The sequence below is a fragment of the Zeugodacus cucurbitae genome, chromosome 5, assembly GCF_028554725.1.
Source record: "Zeugodacus cucurbitae isolate PBARC_wt_2022May chromosome 5, idZeuCucr1.2, whole genome shotgun sequence".
Taxonomy (NCBI): domain Eukaryota; kingdom Metazoa; phylum Arthropoda; class Insecta; order Diptera; family Tephritidae; genus Zeugodacus; species Zeugodacus cucurbitae.
The window spans coordinates 51,995,654-52,014,890 of NC_071670.1; the positions used below are offsets into that span (position 1 = coordinate 51,995,654).

A 19,237-nucleotide genomic window follows, 5' to 3' on the forward strand; every position below is an offset into this window, starting at 1 on the left:
TTAATATTTGGATTGTATAAGGTATAAGGTGTATCTAAAAGAAACAATTCTAGAAAGTTATAGCGTAAATAGTTAACGAGATATGTTTAAAAAAACTTATTAGGGGCGAGGCCACGCCCACTTCTCTAAAAATATTACATCCACATATGCCTCTTCATAGTGCGATCCTTCATACCAAATTTTATATCCATTGCTTTATTTATGGCTTAGTTATGGCACTTTATGTGTTTTCGGTTTTCGCCATTTTGTGGGAGTGGCAGTGGTCCGATTTTGCTCATCGAAAGCAACCTTCCTATGGTGCCAAGAAACAAGTGTGCCAAGATTCATCAAGATACCTTAATTTTTACTCAAGTTACAGCTTGCACAGACGGACGGACGGACGGACGGACAGACAGACATCAGGATTTGAATTCCACTCTTCACCCTGATCACTTTGTTATAACCCTATATCTAACTCGTTTAGTTTTGTGTGTTACGAACAACCGTTATGTGAACAAAACTATAATAAAAACATTAATTCTAGTTGAAGAGGTCATAATTTCAACATTAAAAAATAGAAAACAAATTATTGTCTTATTAAATAGGAAAATATTCTCCAATTCAAAATTCTAAGAGATAGACCCTTTGGAAATTCTGCACATCAGGCCACGTTAGTGTGAATGTAAAACTCAAAACTAGCGTTTATCGCACAACTTAATTTTTCAAGTCGGTGGACACGATATCTCAAAAAGTTATGAAGCGATTTTGTTCAAATTTTTCACACATCTTTGGACTAACATTATCTAGTTAATGAACGAAGATTTTTTTTAATATCGTTATTATAACTATTCTTTTCGAGCCAATATATCCGAAAATTTTACCAAAAAAGGGAGTTTTTGGGTTAAAATTCTGTCCAAAATTCAAATTTCAATATTTTCTTTTTTCTTTCGTCCATTAACTAGATTTATCCATATTTGATTATCTATCGAAATATTTTTGGTTTATTAATTTTAGATGAACCAATGATGAGTTATGATGTCCACCGCAAGACCTTGTTTCTTGGGCACGTCATGGGAGATGAGGTAGCAACGGCTGAGTTTTTGCAATTTTTAAATAAAATTTCACAAAATACTGTTATATATGTATCTTTGATACGTTGAATTGTTTAAATGAAATATATGGTTGTATATATTGGATTATATTGAATATAATACTAAAATTGTTAGAATGCCGTTGTTTTGAACCGCTGAGACCCACCTAACCCCTCGAAATATTATCCACCAGTTTGAGTATATATTTGTAAGCGTTGGAGTCAATTTTCATCTTCGCATCTTCAGACTACAAAAAACAATAACCATTCCAGAACAAAACGAACTCAAAAACGGTGCTTAGTAAGGAGCTACTTAATCATAAATTTCAAACTCTAGCACTTCGATGTTTTTAATGCCGTTTTGAGATAGTGGGAGTACTACAACTGCAATAGTTGGTAGTACCATTATTTTTCGGAACACTTCTGGCAAAGCAATCGCTGATTTACTATTCTGAACGAATAATTCTTCTAATAGAACTATATGGTATAATCCAAAACATTCAACCATTTCGCAGAACTTGATACACGAACATAGTTTATTCAAGTTGTCTAGTGATTAGTGACCGGAAAAGTAGTTTTTAATTATAAGTTAACCGAAAATATGGCTTCAAAATGTAATAATTCGCAATAATGGTGTTAATTTCAATATATTTATTTTAGAGTTGCCATAAAACAATACTTAACCCATTCAGGACCAATGTGACGTAGACGTTACGACAGCATAGCCTTTATTTGCCGTAAAAAAAAAATGGGTAATGAAAATTTAATTTAAAATGCAACATAATCTCTTCTTAAGCGGTACTATCAAGTTTGCGTCAGTTGCAGTTAAGTTTTGCTTGTGGATATATGCTTTGGCGTTAGTTTGGTTTTGTGTGTATATCGAAAACAAGAGAAATGTCGATAAGAGCAAAGGCCAAAAAGTAAGTATATATATATTTTTTACTTGCGTGCAACTAAAAAAAAATAATGTATTACTAAAAAATATGTGTAGACAAATAGTGCGAAATAAAAACTTACAAGTTATTGTGTTTTACTAGTGTCTGATTAAGTTTTTTATTGCTGTGACGTAAACGTTATGTTGGTCCAAATACCCTGGTAGTACATATATTGATTTATTAGGGGAAAACCGTTGCGTTTTGGATACAAGGTGTGGTGTCTCAATACGTCCCAAGGATACCTTGTAAATTTTTAGATGTAGCAAGGCATTAACCCACGTATACCAGAAGAATATCCAAAAATATATGGAAAGAACCCTGCGCCATTGTTTTCCATGCTTGATGATCTAAATGACGAAAAAAGGCAATTACCCTATTGCATATATTTTGATAATTTATATACTTCAGTTTGTGTCTTGCTCGGTTTGAAAGAGCGGGGCTACGATGGCACTGGAACAATGCGAGAATCTAAAAAAGAAACAACGTGGACACTTAGAGAGCATAAAACTGGAAGGTGCAGAAATATACATAACCAAATGGACTGACAACTCTGTTGTTACTGTAGCTTCAACGATTTACGGAAAAAATCCTGTGCCCAAGGTCTGTCGATATTCACGAGAACAACGCCGAAAAATCGACGTCCCCCGGCCATATACGGACGCCATGTACAATGCTTCAATGGGAGGTACAGATCGAATGGATTAGAACATAAATGCTTACAAAATTGCCGCTAGGGGCAAAAAATGGTGGTGGTCTATGTTTACGTGGCTTATAGACGTTTCAATTCAAAATGCTTGGATTCTGCATCGGAAAAGCGGTTTAGGCATGACGCAAATTGATTTTCGTCGAACAATTTCCAGACACTATTGTGGTAATCTTGGTGTTAGAAAGCCACCTGGAGGTTTTCGAAGACCTAAAAGTGATGCTGAATGTGCGAACGAAAGATACGATGGCATCGATCACTTTGTGAGGGAGTTCGACGTTGGCAAGGTCATAATTGCAATACAGTGTGCATAACATCTTTACTAAACTTTTTATTCTTCCTCACTTAATCTCGAAATATGAATTTTCCTTTTTTATTTAAGTGAAATGTAAAATACAAAATAAAAAAAGTATGAGGACCAACGTGACGTATACGTCACAGGCTCCTGGCACTCCCCCTGTGAACATTTAGTTTTTTTCTTTTCGGATTTTAATTTAGCAGCTCAAAATTAGTATATCTTACAAATTTCAATATTTTACGCAAATTTTAAGCGTTCTGTCCTTAATGGGTTAAGTAACCTCGCTCGTATAGTAAACAGTTATATAATATCAATACAAAATTTATTTTTCAAATTTGTTATTCCAATACAATTTTATGGCTTTGTTGAGTTTGTAATTAACCTCAAAATAAATATTTATGCAGATACGTGATTTTTCTGTATTAATATTTACTATTGTACCCATTATTTAGTTGTTTTATAAACACTACTAATTTGAATTTCGAATGGTAATAAATTTTTAGTGTTTTATTATATATCCCTTTCAAATTTTATAATGAATTAGCTGTAGCTTTTTCATTGACGTTTTCATTATACACAGCATATTAATGAGTGCCAATAATAGTATGCCGTATTATTTAAGCACTTCGTTAGGCTTTCAAAAGTTAAATTTATATATTTATTTGCATAATTTTCACAAAAGCTTATTTGCATATTGAAGTCTTTCTCCTTTGAGGCGCCAAACTTGTGCACAAAAGCTAATTTTAAATACAAAATTGATTATTGAAAAATTCACAAACTTTGCGATTAAGCAGCGCTTTTGGATGAGTTAAAGTGTCTTTGAGTTTTGATAATTTATTTTTATGTATTTCTTATGGCTTTTGTATATTTTTGCAACAAACAATTAAATTATTTTGCAATTTGGTAATAAATATTATAGAAGGGACTGATATTACATAAGTTACCGCATATTTTAGCCTAAACAATACCAAAAAATTTACTAGGAAATTATAGTTGAAGAAAATACCATTTCTTCTTTTGTTAGTCAATCGCCACAGCGATAGATGACATCTTCACATTGCTCGCTGAACTCTACGAACGCACTGCGCCGTCGCAACAGCATGAGCTTTAACTATTTTCCGCATCTTCATTGCGGCGTTACTCTGCACTGAGGCCATTGTGGCAACACTAATTAGATACGTATTTTACAAAAAAAACAGACTTCATTAATTAGCCAGCATGAGTCATAATTACTGTCATGCGGCTGGACACCGGGGCGTATGCGTTATGTGCCATACCGGCGATGAAGTTGTTGATGATGATAATGTTGACGTGGGAAATGAAATATTGTCATTATTTATGGCAAGGTTGTTGTTTGCCGTGTTGGCTAATTTCATATTACCATTGTTACTTGCTAGCTTTGCTTGCTTTACTATTATGAAATATAAGAAAAATGAAGACATACGTACAAACAATTGCAATTGTAAGCGATAGGCCTAACATAATTATGCGCTTCTGCTGTTTGTACAAATGAAATTTATGACCAAGGCGTTACCGCTATTCACTGAGCCGCATACACTTGAGGTGACCAACACTTTGTCTGTAATTAATATGTTTTATAATTTTTTATTTTTTAATATTATTATTTAACATTTAATTTTACTGTAATTATGGAGTTTCAACATTTTAATTAACTAATTATTGCATAAGGTAAATAAATAATTAAATATACATACATATATATATTCGAGTATGTATGAGTATAGCAAAGTGAAATAAAATTTGATACCGAACACACCTCTTTAACTCGTTCGAAAATACTAATTGAATACGAACAATTAAATAATTTAAATATGACTCATGAAATTTTACTGCCAAAAAGTATTTAAAAATAAAGCTTTTTTCTGTCCAATCCATATTTTTTTTTTAAATAATTATTTGATTGTGATTATTTCGGCTATAACCGCGTAAGCGGTTTCTACGCCAGTTAAGAAGAAGATGCGCACAGAGCCAAATTAATTTTTTTTTATTTACTTGTTGTTGTTACATTTTACTCTGAATCAAAATTCAAATCAAATTTTTATTTTTTTATTTATTTTTTGTTCTTGCTATTTTTACTCAGTCTCTTCTGAATCATGATTCAAATCAGATTTTACATATCTACCACAACGACATCGCTTTATTCTGTTTATTACATTTTTTTTTCGAAGAGATAACTAAATTTCTATGTGTGTGTTTATAAAAGAAACCCAGAATTGCAAAGCCAGTTTGAGCTTCTTGCGAAAACCACATAATTACCAAAAAATCTACCGCCACAGCCACCGACAGCGCAGTTTTTTCGTGCTTAACTTCGTTGGCAATAACTGTAATTATATGTTATATTTTTACCGCTTATTAATATTTATCTGCCTTACTCGTGTTACTAATTAATGTATTTTTGTTGTATAGTATATATTTCATAATTTATATCATTAATATGGAGAGGGCGTAATTATTAATTTACAAAGAATTACGTAATACTGACTTGAATTTTATAGCGCTTTTGGTTGATTACTTTTTCCTATGGCAGATATGTCTGCTGCATTGTAGATTTACCGGATTTGCTCTTGCATTTTTGCTATGTGACTTGATGACTGGTTAAAGGAAACCGCATTTCTGGGGAACTTTTTCATATCTCAAATATATATAGAAGTGGATTTTTCTGTAGAAATTTTAAATCTATAATATTATATTAAAATCAATACTGAACTAAACTTCTGTCTTTCGCGTTTTTAGACAGAAGCTGATTGATCAATTAACCGATCTCTGCTCAATTAAAACGATTATTAAGATCGATTTACCATACAAAATAAAATCTACATTTATTTTTTATTGAATTTTAATCGATTTGAAAATCAAATGCAACTCTGCGACAAGTTATCGAGTAGCCGGCAGTATAAAACATTTTCATTTTCATAATTCATTTCTAAACTTCACAGCTCTTAAAGCTTCTAATTGAATTATAGAATCACTTTTCGCAGAGCCAAATTAATTGATAATTTAAAATTTTAATTGAGGAATCAGTATTTACCCTTCGCACTGCTGGCTACTCGATAATCGATCAGCTATTATACATTTTTGTTTTTGCTTTTCATAAGAACTTGAAAAGTTTCAACAGCTATTTTTTCAATAACCATAGCCATTTTCAGCAGTGACCGTCGAGTAGTATTACTGCTATTTAGCAGAGTTAAATTTCGTTTTGAACTCGATTAAAATTCGATTAACAATTAATGTAGAAAAATTAGATTTATATTTTGTATAGTCAATCGATTTAAATCAGCGCTTTAATCGAGCAAAGGGAGTCTAATTGATCAATTAGCTCCTGTGCGAAAAGGCTTTTAGGGTTATTATTCGTCAATCAAGAGGGAATACAATGAGTAGCCATATTTTCATAATTGTGTGATTTGGTGTATTGATCTATTGTGATCTTCGAACTGACTTACACATACACAAATTTACATTCATTACAAATATGACTAATATGATGATTATAAGTAATCCCAAATGTTTTGGGATTTTGTGCTCTCTGGATCATCTATTATACTATGTGGTATTCGGTTCTCATTGAAACGATATAACTTTTTAAACATGCCTGAAAGCTTATTTTATTATAAAAGTATGACTATCCGACCTTTTCGCCCAATGTATAATTGTTTTTTTTTTTGGTTTTTTTTTTTAATTTAAAAACCAAAAATTTTTAACGAAAACTTCATTCACTCGATTTGAATGCATATATCTCTAATGCCCGTACACATAACATACATTTTATTCACTTTTTCCCCCATTTAACCGCAGACCGTAAATGTCAATAATTGTATAGAACTACTGGCACAGTCTCAATGGCTAGTCACATTGACACAGTGTGACTAAAAACCGATAGACCAGATACCCATTCACTAACTCACTCGCCGCTACAAAAGTGGAGTAAGCAACAGTAGACAAGCTGAAAAACAAAAACTAAGCCAGCACAAAATAATGCAAAATTATTTAGCTCTTAGGGAAAGAAAACTAAACCCACATACCTACAAACCTACCTATTTGTGCGAGCATAAAAGAGTTGTGCAACGAAAAGAAGCAACCGTGTCACGACTCAATGGCATCAACAACATGCAAATTGCTCCAATTATCTACTTTGGTAGATGTGTATGTATGTATGTGTGACATTGTTGCTGATTTCCCTTAACATATATGTATTTTTTTTAAATCACAAAGACCGTAATGGCCAATGGCAAATTGCACACACTCGCAAGCAACGTCTGCTCATTAACTAGTTGTGCTGGTGGTGTGTTTTTTTGTTGTATTGACATTGTTGTGCATCCCACTTAAGTCACTCAATTGGCGACAAGCCTGAAAAATCTATTGCCATTTGATGTTGTCGCTGATTCACTGTCCATTGTTGCAGCAATGCGCTACAAGGCATAGTGAAGAGCAGTAGACAGACAGCCTGGCAGCCAGCAGTGTTCTCTCTTAACTATACTTGTGAGCTCTGCTTGAGTGCTGTTGTTGTTGTTAATTTGCGGCTTGCCACCGAGTGCACTGATGATCAAGTGGGCTGGCATGGAGGTGTGACACCTTGTGATCGCCTCTGTAATTTACATTGCATTAGGGCGCTCACATCAGCGGCAGCCGCAGCAGCATTGTTGTTGTAAATTATGTGAATTCGACTTACATACTTGAGCCCATATATTTGAATACAACCTAAACTCATTTGCTCTTAAAGTGCTGTTGTATTACAAATATGCTTGCTAGAGTGCACTTGAGTGTTGTTACTTGACATCGAAATGCATTACAAAATGCTTTGTTTTGTCACAAGAATTGCAGACGTAAAACTTGATTAGTTTTTGTTGTAATTTTTCTGCGAATTTTGTGCATAATGAGTGCATGTGATGGCAGTTAGAGTGGCCTAGAAAAAGTAGTAAGCCGTTATTTATGCGTGAGAGTACTGATTTTTTTTTTAATATTTGCCATGCATAAAACTCTTTAACTGCTTAAAAATATCGAATTTTTTTAATTAGAAAAAGAATAGAAATTGCCATTTAAAGCCAGAAAGGATTGTTCATCATGGATACCCTTTATCATTTCAAAATGTGAAAATACATTTTTTGTAAATTAAAAACATTACTAAGTTATTTGTATCTTTAAAAAATTTGACTGAATTAAATGGCTTAAAGGTATATATTTCAATTTAAGATACCCCCCCCCCCCCCCCCATTCTCGGTTTTAAAAAATCGATTTTTTTAAATTTAATTCAAACCTATAACAATTCAAAAATGTTCCTTTAAAATTTCAAGTGAAAATTTCAAAAACTTATGAAGTTGTAGCTGATTTATGGTGGAAGCGTCAGGCGAAGGCGAGAGCGCCTCAAAATTTTAAACGCGTTTTTCTCGAAACAATGTTTTTACGACTGGCGCATGAGGTTACTCAAAACCTATTAATCTAATCGGTTCCAAATTTTATACGTTATTCTATACATATATAGCTATGGTATGAACTAGGATAAATCAAATTGACGAAGATCTTCTTTACTTTTCAACTTGATTTGTGGCTGAAAAAAAAGAGATTTAAAAAAAATTGTTCAAAGGTCCGCGATTTTGTTAATTTTTGTGCGAAATTAATAATCCTAGTCCATACCAGAGCCAAGCATGTACTCTTTCTAATCCCGTTTGAATTTTTGATTTAAGATGTTCCAGTGAGAAGGGCTTTTGTTTGATCACAAAAAACAACAACAACAAAAAAATTATGTAAAGTTTTTTTTTCTTCGTTTTTAAGTCTTCAAATTGATATATGCAAAGTTACAATCCTAAAAAATAATTTATATATTTATATATATTTAATAATTGAGAATGGGGGAACCCCCCCCCCCCCCTTAATTTATTTGTTAGGTGAGATTAAATTTTACGACTGATTCTACCTTTATATATCGACGAAGTGCTTTGAACCCATCAGAACTCTGTTAAGATGACTTATTTGATCTACTTTTTGTGGTGTAAGATCCTTAGTATCGCGAAAACAGGTAACAGGTCTGTCAATAAGTAGGTGTCAAGTTCAATACGCAGCACCATCTGTCAGACAGTTTCGACTATTCGAATCCTGAAGATACTTAGTCATATCAGTCGAACAGTAACCAGTTGGAACCCCTAAAAGTGTAGAGTTGAATCATGATGAGAGCAAGGAGCTCACTAGATATTATTAAATTCATTATTTTATAATTGATAATTTTTTTTGTATATCAAAAAGTCAGACAGCATTTCAATCATAATGATAAGCAATAAAAAAACCATTATCCTCAATTCATTTTCCGATATCTTTATGAAATTAAATTTATATTTTATAGGATATTCACTATACGATTAACATCACAGATTGTACTAAAAACAAATGAAAACATTAACTGAGTCATGAACCACTATTAAATAATAAAACAGCACTATCCCAACACAGTAGATTTTGACTTTAATTTAGTGGTGATTTCAGAAAACACTATTGGCATTCCTAAAGTTTTAAAAGATGTTATTCTGACTCTTTTCTACAAGATCAAGCCCATAGTAGTAGTTTTATATCTATCTTACATATGTATACTTTCTGTTAGGAATAGGCATTCTATACTTGGTCATAGGCTTATAGAATGTTTCACAAGTTCATAAATTTGTTTGAAACATCTAATCGGTTTATGAATTTCAGTTTTGGGGGATTTTTGACTATTGTACTGTGATTAGCCACCACAAATATACTGTCTGATCTCCAGTACCAACAAAAATCGATTTTTCAAATATATATTTCGTATGATATTTTAGTATTTTCTTACTCATTTCGAAATCGGTCTTTTATAATATTTTTCATTTAAGGTTTTTATAGACTTATATACATATATGTACTTTTAAATAAATGTAAGCAATTAATAGGTATACCTCTCCATCTGTATTTCATCCATTTCATGCAATTTTTTGCCCTCTCTCTCTCTCGTTTTCTTAATGGTTGCCACAATAATTGCATATTTGTTGTAACAATAGTGCTTAGTTGCTGTTATTTGTTGGCCACTAATGCAAATGTTGTTTTTATTTTAGTTTTTACGATTTCCATGACTATTTTGCTAGGTAACGTGCATCACGTTCGCCGATGCAATTCCGCAGATAACTGTGCTTGTTTTGCCATGTAGTTGTTTTTGTGCTTCGATGTTTCAAACTTGCCGCGCGCTGTTACATAATCACACCGAGCATTCGGCATGGCAGTAAAAAGTAAAATAACGAAATAATAAAAATGGCAATAGAAGTCAGAGTACGAGTACCGGAGGAAAACAGCGCAAATCAAAAGTGCACACAAAAAAAGCAAGCCGCTTCAACAGGAAAACCAGCGGGCGGAAGAAGCTGCAACAACAAGCAATTCCACTAAGCGAAAAAAACGGAAAATATAAAAGCAAGCAGAAAATAAAAATAAAAAAGGTATTAAGCGAGTTCAGCGTTTTTTCGCCAAGTCTCTAAAACTGTTGTTGTTGTTGTTGTTGTTGACTGGTTTTTGCAATTTTTTCCCAGCATCAGCGTTGTTGTTGCGCACTTGTCTTTTTATTATTGTTTTTTTGTTGTTTTTGATTTAATTTTTCAACTTGCCACAGTTCGGGTTTCTCACTGCAACTCTGGCGGACTTTCAAGCCGCAAGTGCATGCCTTGCTTGCTTGCTCGCTTTTGCATTGCATTCTGCATTTTCTCGAGCGCTGAGAATGTGGGTCAATTGCTTACCCTCCTCATTATCATCATCGTCATCATCAGCAAAAATAACAGCAACAACAACAACAAAACAGCTCAACTTAACGAAATCGGCTGCATACTACATCATCAACTAGCTTTTAAGGCAGCGCCAGTGCCAGTGCCATTATCCAGCAACAACAACAAACGAGTGTACGAGTGCACATCAAAAGCTTTCCGCCACCACTTTACCATAACCTCCCTCACGCTGGCCGAACCATGCGCATGCTTTATATGATTATATATATATATTTTTTTTTTGGCTTGAATTTTTAGCAGCCTTGCGTTCGTTTTAGTACCGCAACGCAACTGTTGCACCAAATTATTTAACGCGAAATTATTTTCTGTTTTTTTTTTTTTGTTTTGCTAAAACAGCTTAGCAATTTGTCATTCACAAGTATAAACTTATAAAACTAGCAAAATGAGTAATTAAAAATAGCATTTAATTAATTTAGTAATTTACTTGTAACTAACCTTTTTCTGTTTCTATTTTCGTTGCAGTTTTGTCGACAATTTAATGAGCCTCAGCGGTATTGTCGCATTGCATGTAAGTGTTTTTGGCTTTATTTGTTATAATTAACTGTTATATATACAATTTTGTACACATAACTGTAGACAAGCATTTGACAGTAATATATCTAAACTGTAAAGCAAACTATAACAAAAGACTTAAGCAACGAACTTCATTTAGTTTGGAGTTGAATTTTCAAATGTACACAAAGCATATTTGACATAATCTACTTTGTAAATATTTAAAATGAAATAATAATAATTAAGTTTAAGATACATATATATATATATTTTAATTTATTTTTTCTAAAAAAATATTTTTTATACATTTCGATGAGAGAATGTCAGTCATTTTGAAACATTTCTGCATTCTTCTTGATCAAATTTAAAGAAAATCTTGAATAAATGTATTTCCACTTTGATTAGGATTATTGGGTTATAATCCTATATGAGAAGTATCCCCAATATTTTCTAAAGAAATTTAAAATGATATTTGCTTTAGTCCTGGTCCTATACCAGAGTGTAGAAAGTACTCGATCGATTGTTTCGAAGATTTTTGGACGTAATAAGGTATATTTTCAGGTATATTTTAAGATTTTTTTTACAAAAATATTGAAAAAAATAACAGAATAATGTGCTGTCTGCGGAGGTGTAAAAAAAAGTTACCCAACTGCTGACATGATTCCGGCCGAATGAGTAGCTGAAACTAAAAAATTCTAAAAAGTTATTAAAGTTGAAGGTATTTACTATACAATGACCAACGATTTTTGGAAAATATCAAAAATTAACAGTATGGCGTAGTTTTGAAAAAAAAGCGATTTTTAGAAAATGGTCGTTTTTTTAATGCCAAATTGACAATTTTCAACCAATCAAAAAGATAGATCATTGTATAATAAATATATTCAAGAATACACAGTTTAAATTTGAAGTCGATCGGTCAATTTCTGGTTCAGTTATGATACCAGCAATTTTGAAAAAATGTGGTTTCGAGAAAAACGCGTTTAAAGTTTTGACTATAACGGCTTTTATCTGGGTCGCTCTTTAGAACGCTGTCAATCAAAAACTATTTAAGATATGACCTTACCGCTTCCACAGGATATTTTTGAAAGTATAACTATCTAGTAGGCAAAAAATAGAAAAAACTATTTTTCGAAAATGCCACACTGGTATAGCCCCTCTGAATAACTCAAAATTTTTTTTATTTATATTGGTATGTATTTCTGTATGTATATTTTAATTTTTCGTTTTTATTACAATCGTTTTTTCGGAACAGCCAATTTTAATAGACCATACAAAATTTGCTTTTCTAACTTTATTTATTTAATTTGAATAATTTGCAATGAGTAATTGTTGTTTTGTATAGGATTTGACTTTGAAATTATGTATAATTAACCTCCATTAAGATTATTGTTCGATCATTGAAAGCCTACTTGAAGTAGTAGAAGAAATCCGCTTCATTTATTTTTTGTAATATTTTTTTAAGTCGAAATTTTGTAATATTGGAAAATATTGGAGACATTTAGAATATTTTTATCAAAGTGTATTCAACAAAGTGAACTAAGTATTTGACATACCCGCTTTTAACAATAAAATAGTAAACAATTCATGTATTTGTTTACATTAACCCGTCTTTTTTAACTTTAACAATATAATATATATTGATAAAATTGTTTGCAATTGTTGTTTTGCCTAAGCAGAAAGTATTCGTCATTTTCTTTTATTCATTTAAAAAATATTTTTTTTTGGTTTGAAATTTGTTTACTTTTGAATTTCAAAATATGAATTTTTGAATAAATGTATGGGTTAAATCAATGGCAACAAACATGTTAAATTCGGGTAAAAAAAATGAAATGTCATATACCTGGTTCACTTTGTTGAATACACTTTGATTTTTATAAAACCAAATGTCAAAATTTTCAAAATTAAAATAATTTTCTTTCTTTCTATATCACTTATAATGCTACAGCCGGTCTCCTCAAGCCATTTTAGTTAAATAATTCTAAAAAAATTTAATTATTGAAAAAATATACCTTAGCTAAATCCACGAAAAAACTCTGTCAATAGTTTGTAGTTTGTTTCCAAATTTCCTAACCGCAATAGATTATTATTAAAGTTTCATTTTAGTAGTACCACTCACTCACTATGTGGTTCATAAACATGTAAGCTAAAAATAATCATAAAAAATCAAATTCTCAACAATTCCGTAAACACTTGCTCGATTTGTAAAATCAACTAAAGCAACAAATAAATTAAAAACAAAAATAAAAATAAACATAACTAAAACCAAAAAAGGTGTAGCAAAACACACCACCGCATTCCTTCACAAAATTGCAGAACCAAAATCAAAACAAAACTCGCATTCGCCACATCGCCAAAATGTCAAAATATTCATGCAAAAAATTCAATCAAACCACAACACGTAGCGCAAATGAGCGTACACATTGCATATATGGCATGGACTAAACGTCCTTCAGAGCGTAAAAGACCTACCTATAAACCATACAAAATTCAATAAAATATACAAAAAAGAAAATTTAAACAAAAAAAATTCAAAAATAAAAAAATGTTGTTCATAAAGGAAAACCTGCAAGCGAAAATTTAGGCAAGCACAGACTTGACTTGAATAGAAGCTGGCAAAGCAAGGTGCTCGAAAAGGTGCGGTGAGCGAACAAAGCTTTAGAGTATTTTGTGGTTGACTTTGTTTTTGTATAATATCTGAATTTTTATGTGTGTATGTACATACATATGTTATAGTACTGTTTGCGGCTTGATTTTGTCGCGGAAACAGGCTTAATATGCCCAATTGAATAGACAACCGCAGCTGCGAATAGAAAAAACTCCAAATATTTTTCTCTCTGGATCTAAATTCTTTTCAAGATGTATTTTTTTATAAACAGTTTTGTAACGAAAAAATGTATATATTATTTCTAAAGTAAAATGAGGTTAGAATTTATAAATTTTAAATGAAAATAATTTTTTTATATTTAATTTGAGTTCTATGAGTCCGGTCTTCAATGCAAACACAAAGATTTTATATTACAAATTATTTCAAAAATCCATTATCCCCTTAGAATCGATGTAAATTTTTTAGAATCTTTCATTTTTCGAGTTGAGTTTAAACCATAGACGACATAAACAAATAGAGTAGAAGAGAGCAGCCTCCCTCCTAGCCATAATGTTTACGAATGCATAGGCTGCCGACTCCTCAGTATTGTCTAAGATATGTATATAGAGAACTTTTTGTGTAGCTACAACAACAACAATATCCCTCTTTTAAATTATAGTGACGATTTTTAGATAATTTTTTGATATCTATCAATTTTTTATAGCCACTTTGTAATAAAAATATGAATAATTTTCACACCAACAATAACTACGTTTTGCACCTTATATTATTTTGGATTTATAATATTTCTTTTTGTTTTATTTTTTTTTTTTTAGTTTTTTTAATTTTTAATATAAATATTTTTTTCTTAATCTTAATTTCCTTTAATTTTTAGTATTTTTTTTTGATGGACTATCTTTATATGATTTCATCTATTTTTTTTATTTTATTATGTTAATATCTCAAATTTTTACATACTTAACTTTTACTAAAAAAAACCAAAAACAACAACAAACGACAATGTACGAATATGCCCGTACTTACAGCTGTGAGGGGCGAATTTCGTATACACTTCCCCTCTCTCATCCCAAAAAACGTTACATTACTGCATCACATAATCAACTGTGTTGCATTGTTCACTGCGGAGCTGGTGGTACGTGGCACCATGTTGCACCTTCCCCATTTCGCTGTGCCACTATGTGCACTGCACTCGCAAAATTATGTATGCTATAAATACAACACATACACACATACATATACGAGTATACAAGTGCTTACAATCATGTATTCGCAACCAACGAACCAACACCAGCGAACGTTGCGATTCTTTGGACTTTCACGTCGATGCCAATCGGTATTTGTTGCATGATGCAGCTTAATTGTTTGTTGCTACTTTGCTTTGTGCAGCGCGCAACGTCGCCACTCAGCTGAGCCAGCCAGCCAGCCCGCGTGTAGTGAAATTCTTTATATAACGGCACACTTTGGTGCGAACGCCCGCTTGTGCAATGCTGCAAGCCCATGTGCGGCTTATCGCTCGCTGCACCTGCTGCATTGTTTTGACCAATTGTATGCAGTTGTTGTTGTTGCTGCTGTTGCTTATTTCGCCATTGCATTTCTCTTCGTTTCGCTTGTGCAACTTTCAATCACTGCCGTGCATTGTGCGTGTGCAACAACAACAACAACAAGTGCTTCGAGTACGAGCGTGGATTTGTTACTCTTTGAAAATGAAAATTAAAATAAAAAATATATCAAACTGTAATTTCTGCGAAAACGCACGCTTGCTCCTTGCAAGCAGTTAAATCGCTGCGCATTTTCGCACACATTTGGCAAGCGGTCAGCGCAATTGCATTGTAATTAAACGTCTCGGGTCGCTTACAAAAGCGAGTGTGTGAAAATTTAGATTTCCTGTATTTCCTTATTTATCTACGCATTTGTGTGTATTTTGCACAGATTTTGCGAAAATTTTTAATTTTTTTAAAATGCATATACAAGCTTATTTAGCCAAACAATTATGTAATTGTTTTCTTTTGATGGGAAAAACTAGATATTTGCGCTTGCTCTCCCCTCTTTAAATATCAATTATATCAATATATAGCAATAATATGTTATGAATACGTTCCGGGTTGGCTGACTGTCTCAAAAGATAAGAGAATTGAATTTCTTCTTCATTTCATAAATGTGCGCGATAATGTTTAAGATTTCCTTATTAGTTCCATCCGGACCTCAGCAATATTTATTTTAGGCTTATTATATTCCCGGCATCATTTATCAGTCCGTCTTCTCTACTATAATCTTGGAAATCTCCAATTCCAATTTGCAAGAAACATGAAAATACTGGGCTTGAAGCCAAAACCTAAGGACAACAGAGTACTGATGAGTTATCAAATTACCATTTAACAACCATAACTAAGGGGCTAGTGTCAACTGCCATTTTCTACAAAAATCAAGATTTTTCAATAATAGCTTTTAACAAAATAGATTGTTCATTGCTTTTCTCACTGGTCAGAACTCATTAAGCCCTTATAAGTCTATATTATTCTCGGTGTCGAAATAATAGCAATTTTCGACTCATTAAACATTCGAAAGTAGCGAATCGAACAATATTTAATAGCTGTTTAAATGACTTGCTCTAGGTAGGTATCTTTAAATCACCCTGTGGTCTTAATAAAGTGAAAAAGTTCACACAATTTGATATGAGCAACTTCGCCCGCATCATCGACAAAACCGCGTCCAATAGTTGCGATTCTTTTCCTATACAGAGCCTTACATCCACATAGAAGGTGTGTAATCGTTTCTTCCTCTTCTTCTTCTTGGCAGCCTCTGCAATAATCATTAAAAGGTAACCCCAGTCTGCTGGCGTATCTACCAATCAGACAGTGCCCCGTTAACAACCCTACAAGGGTTCTTGTGTCATTCCTCTTAAATTTCAATAAGCGACATGTGCGGCTCTTATTCAACTCAGGCCACGTTTGTGTACTTACGGAGAACGACTTGCTCTATATCCTCCAAAGCATGGTCATATGCAATACAAGTCTCTCTTTAGTAGAGAAATTAATATTTACTCACTAAAGAACATTATGTGAGTTAATTATTTCTAACAGCATCCATGCTTTACGACTTCTTGAGTTTTAAATCTTAAGTTATTAAAATCAAAAAATAAATATTTTTCAATGCCAAATTTGACAGAAATGTGATATTTAAAAACAAATATTATCACATCGCCAACTTTGTTCTTTGTTCTTGTGAATTTATCGACAAGAGAGAGTCTCTAGATAGGGAATAATGAAAATCTTTGAAAGAATGTGCCAAATTTTATTGTAATATAGGACAATATTTCCTATATTTGTCACAATTTATACAAAATCTCCGGCAATTACCTATCATTGAGATATATCATACATATAATATCTCACATTGCTGGATAATCCTATTTTTTCTCTATTAAGTAAAAGTATCCAGGAACAATTATAATGAAAAATTATTTGAAGATCTCTTTCAATATTGTTAGAGATTTAGAAAACAGTCTGTCCATCGCATTCAATACTAGATACTCACTTTACATTGATACCAGTATAATTTTGTTTGAAAAAGTAATTAGCCACGCACCCAACGCAAACAAATTTTACCAAAAAGTATTGCCAAAATTTCCCCTCTAAGACATTCCTTGTATATTTCACGTCATTTAAGCTCTTCTTTTTATTAGAAAGTGCGTGCGAGTACATACAACTACATACCTCAGTGTACTTTCTCACAAAAATATCAAATATTTACATTCTCAAGCGTTGCGCATTTCGCCAATTCTCCAAGTTGATAAATTGAAATTCATTTATCGCAATTTCGCATTTCAAACAAACAAATCACCTTTCTTTCCGACACATGAAAGTACCTAATACACAACAAGCCATATATGAAAATGCAAAAACAAAACCAAAATAAGAAAGAATACGTCAAATTCGGCGCTTGAGACGCAGGTGGCACTTGCTCACCAAAAATCAAGTGATCACTTGAGTAAGTAAACAAATGAATGAAGTGAAGTGAGTGAGTGAGTGGTGCTGATAGTATGTAGTTTCTATGGACTGTGGTTTGTTAGTGACGCACCAGCAACAACAACAACCGTGCAATAATATGTCAATGCAAAGTAAATACAAATACAAATACACATATGAAAAAGCGTTGCCAACAAAATGAGTCAAAGTCAACGCCGAAAAGCACTTTCACCTTCATGTCAAGCGCAAATCAAGTCAATCAGGCTTATTTATATTACATGAGACGTACTTGTGCTTTGCTACAGCAATAACAATTTGCTTGTCCACATAAGTACAGGTTACATTATACATAGTGTATGTGCTGCCACCAACCAACAAGTGATTGTACTCAGCTCACAAGTGCGCAGTGAATGAAATTAATGTTGCGATCTTAAAATCACTAAAATTTCTGTGTGAGTGTGTGTGTTTGTATAAAAAACTTGCACTTTTTATGCGTTGTTTTTTTTTATTTTTTTCAATTTTTACTTTTTTCCGGTTGAAAGTGAAATAACCAGACAATGCGACTGTTTGTTGAAAGACTAGTTACTAATAATAAATACAATATTTATATAGATTGTGGTAAGTTTTAAGTAAAAAAGCATGTCGACTCCCTCATAAACGCATTAATATGAGTGCGTGCACTGTAGGAAAATGAATGAGTGTCAGATATTTGAAAAACTTGACTGTAAGCTATTTTTGTCTATATAGAAAAATAAATAAAGAATAACTTCATTAATTTTATTAAATACATTACGCCGGTAAAAATATACGTATTACTTTAAAAATATTCCAATTTTGAATCGAATTTGATTAAATGTTTACCAAAAAAAAACTTAAAATTTTAAATATTTAAATTTTATTTATATCTTCGAATTCATACATTGTAAAATATTTACGTTATACGCGTCAATTTTAAATTTTTATAATTCATTTTAATTCTTTTTTTAAAGAATTTTAAATAAAAAATAAGTAAAAATTTAATTTTATTTTTTAATAAAAAAAAGTTTTTATTTAATAAAATAAAAAAAATTTAATAAACTAAAATAAAAATATAATATTTTTTAATTATTTTTTATTTAATTTTTTTTTATTTGAATAATAAAAGAAAAATATTTATAATTTTTTTTTTTAGAAAACAATTTAAAAAATTTTTTATTTTTGTTTTTATTTTTTTTTCCATTTTTTATTTAATAAAATGAAAAAAAAAATTATTTAATACAATAAAATAAAAATATATTTGAATTATTTTTTATATAAGAATTTTTACCGTAGACAAAATAAAATAAAAATATTTTTAATTTTTCTTTGTAGAAAACAATTCAAAATATTTTTGTT

At 31.7% G+C, this 19,237-nt stretch overlaps 1 protein-coding gene across 4 annotated transcripts in view; it reads left to right on the forward strand.

Moving 5' to 3' along the window:
• LOC105210619 (general transcriptional corepressor trfA) overlaps nt 1-19,237 on the forward strand; it is a 137,721-nt gene that overhangs the window by 77,754 nt on the left and 40,730 nt on the right. For all 4 annotated transcript variants that reach the window (XM_054230623.1, XM_054230622.1, XM_011181693.3 and 1 more), the window contains exon 4: nt 11,264-11,309. The gene's annotated coding sequence lies outside the window, so the exon portion shown is untranslated. The remainder of the gene's footprint in view (nt 1-11,263; nt 11,310-19,237) is intronic.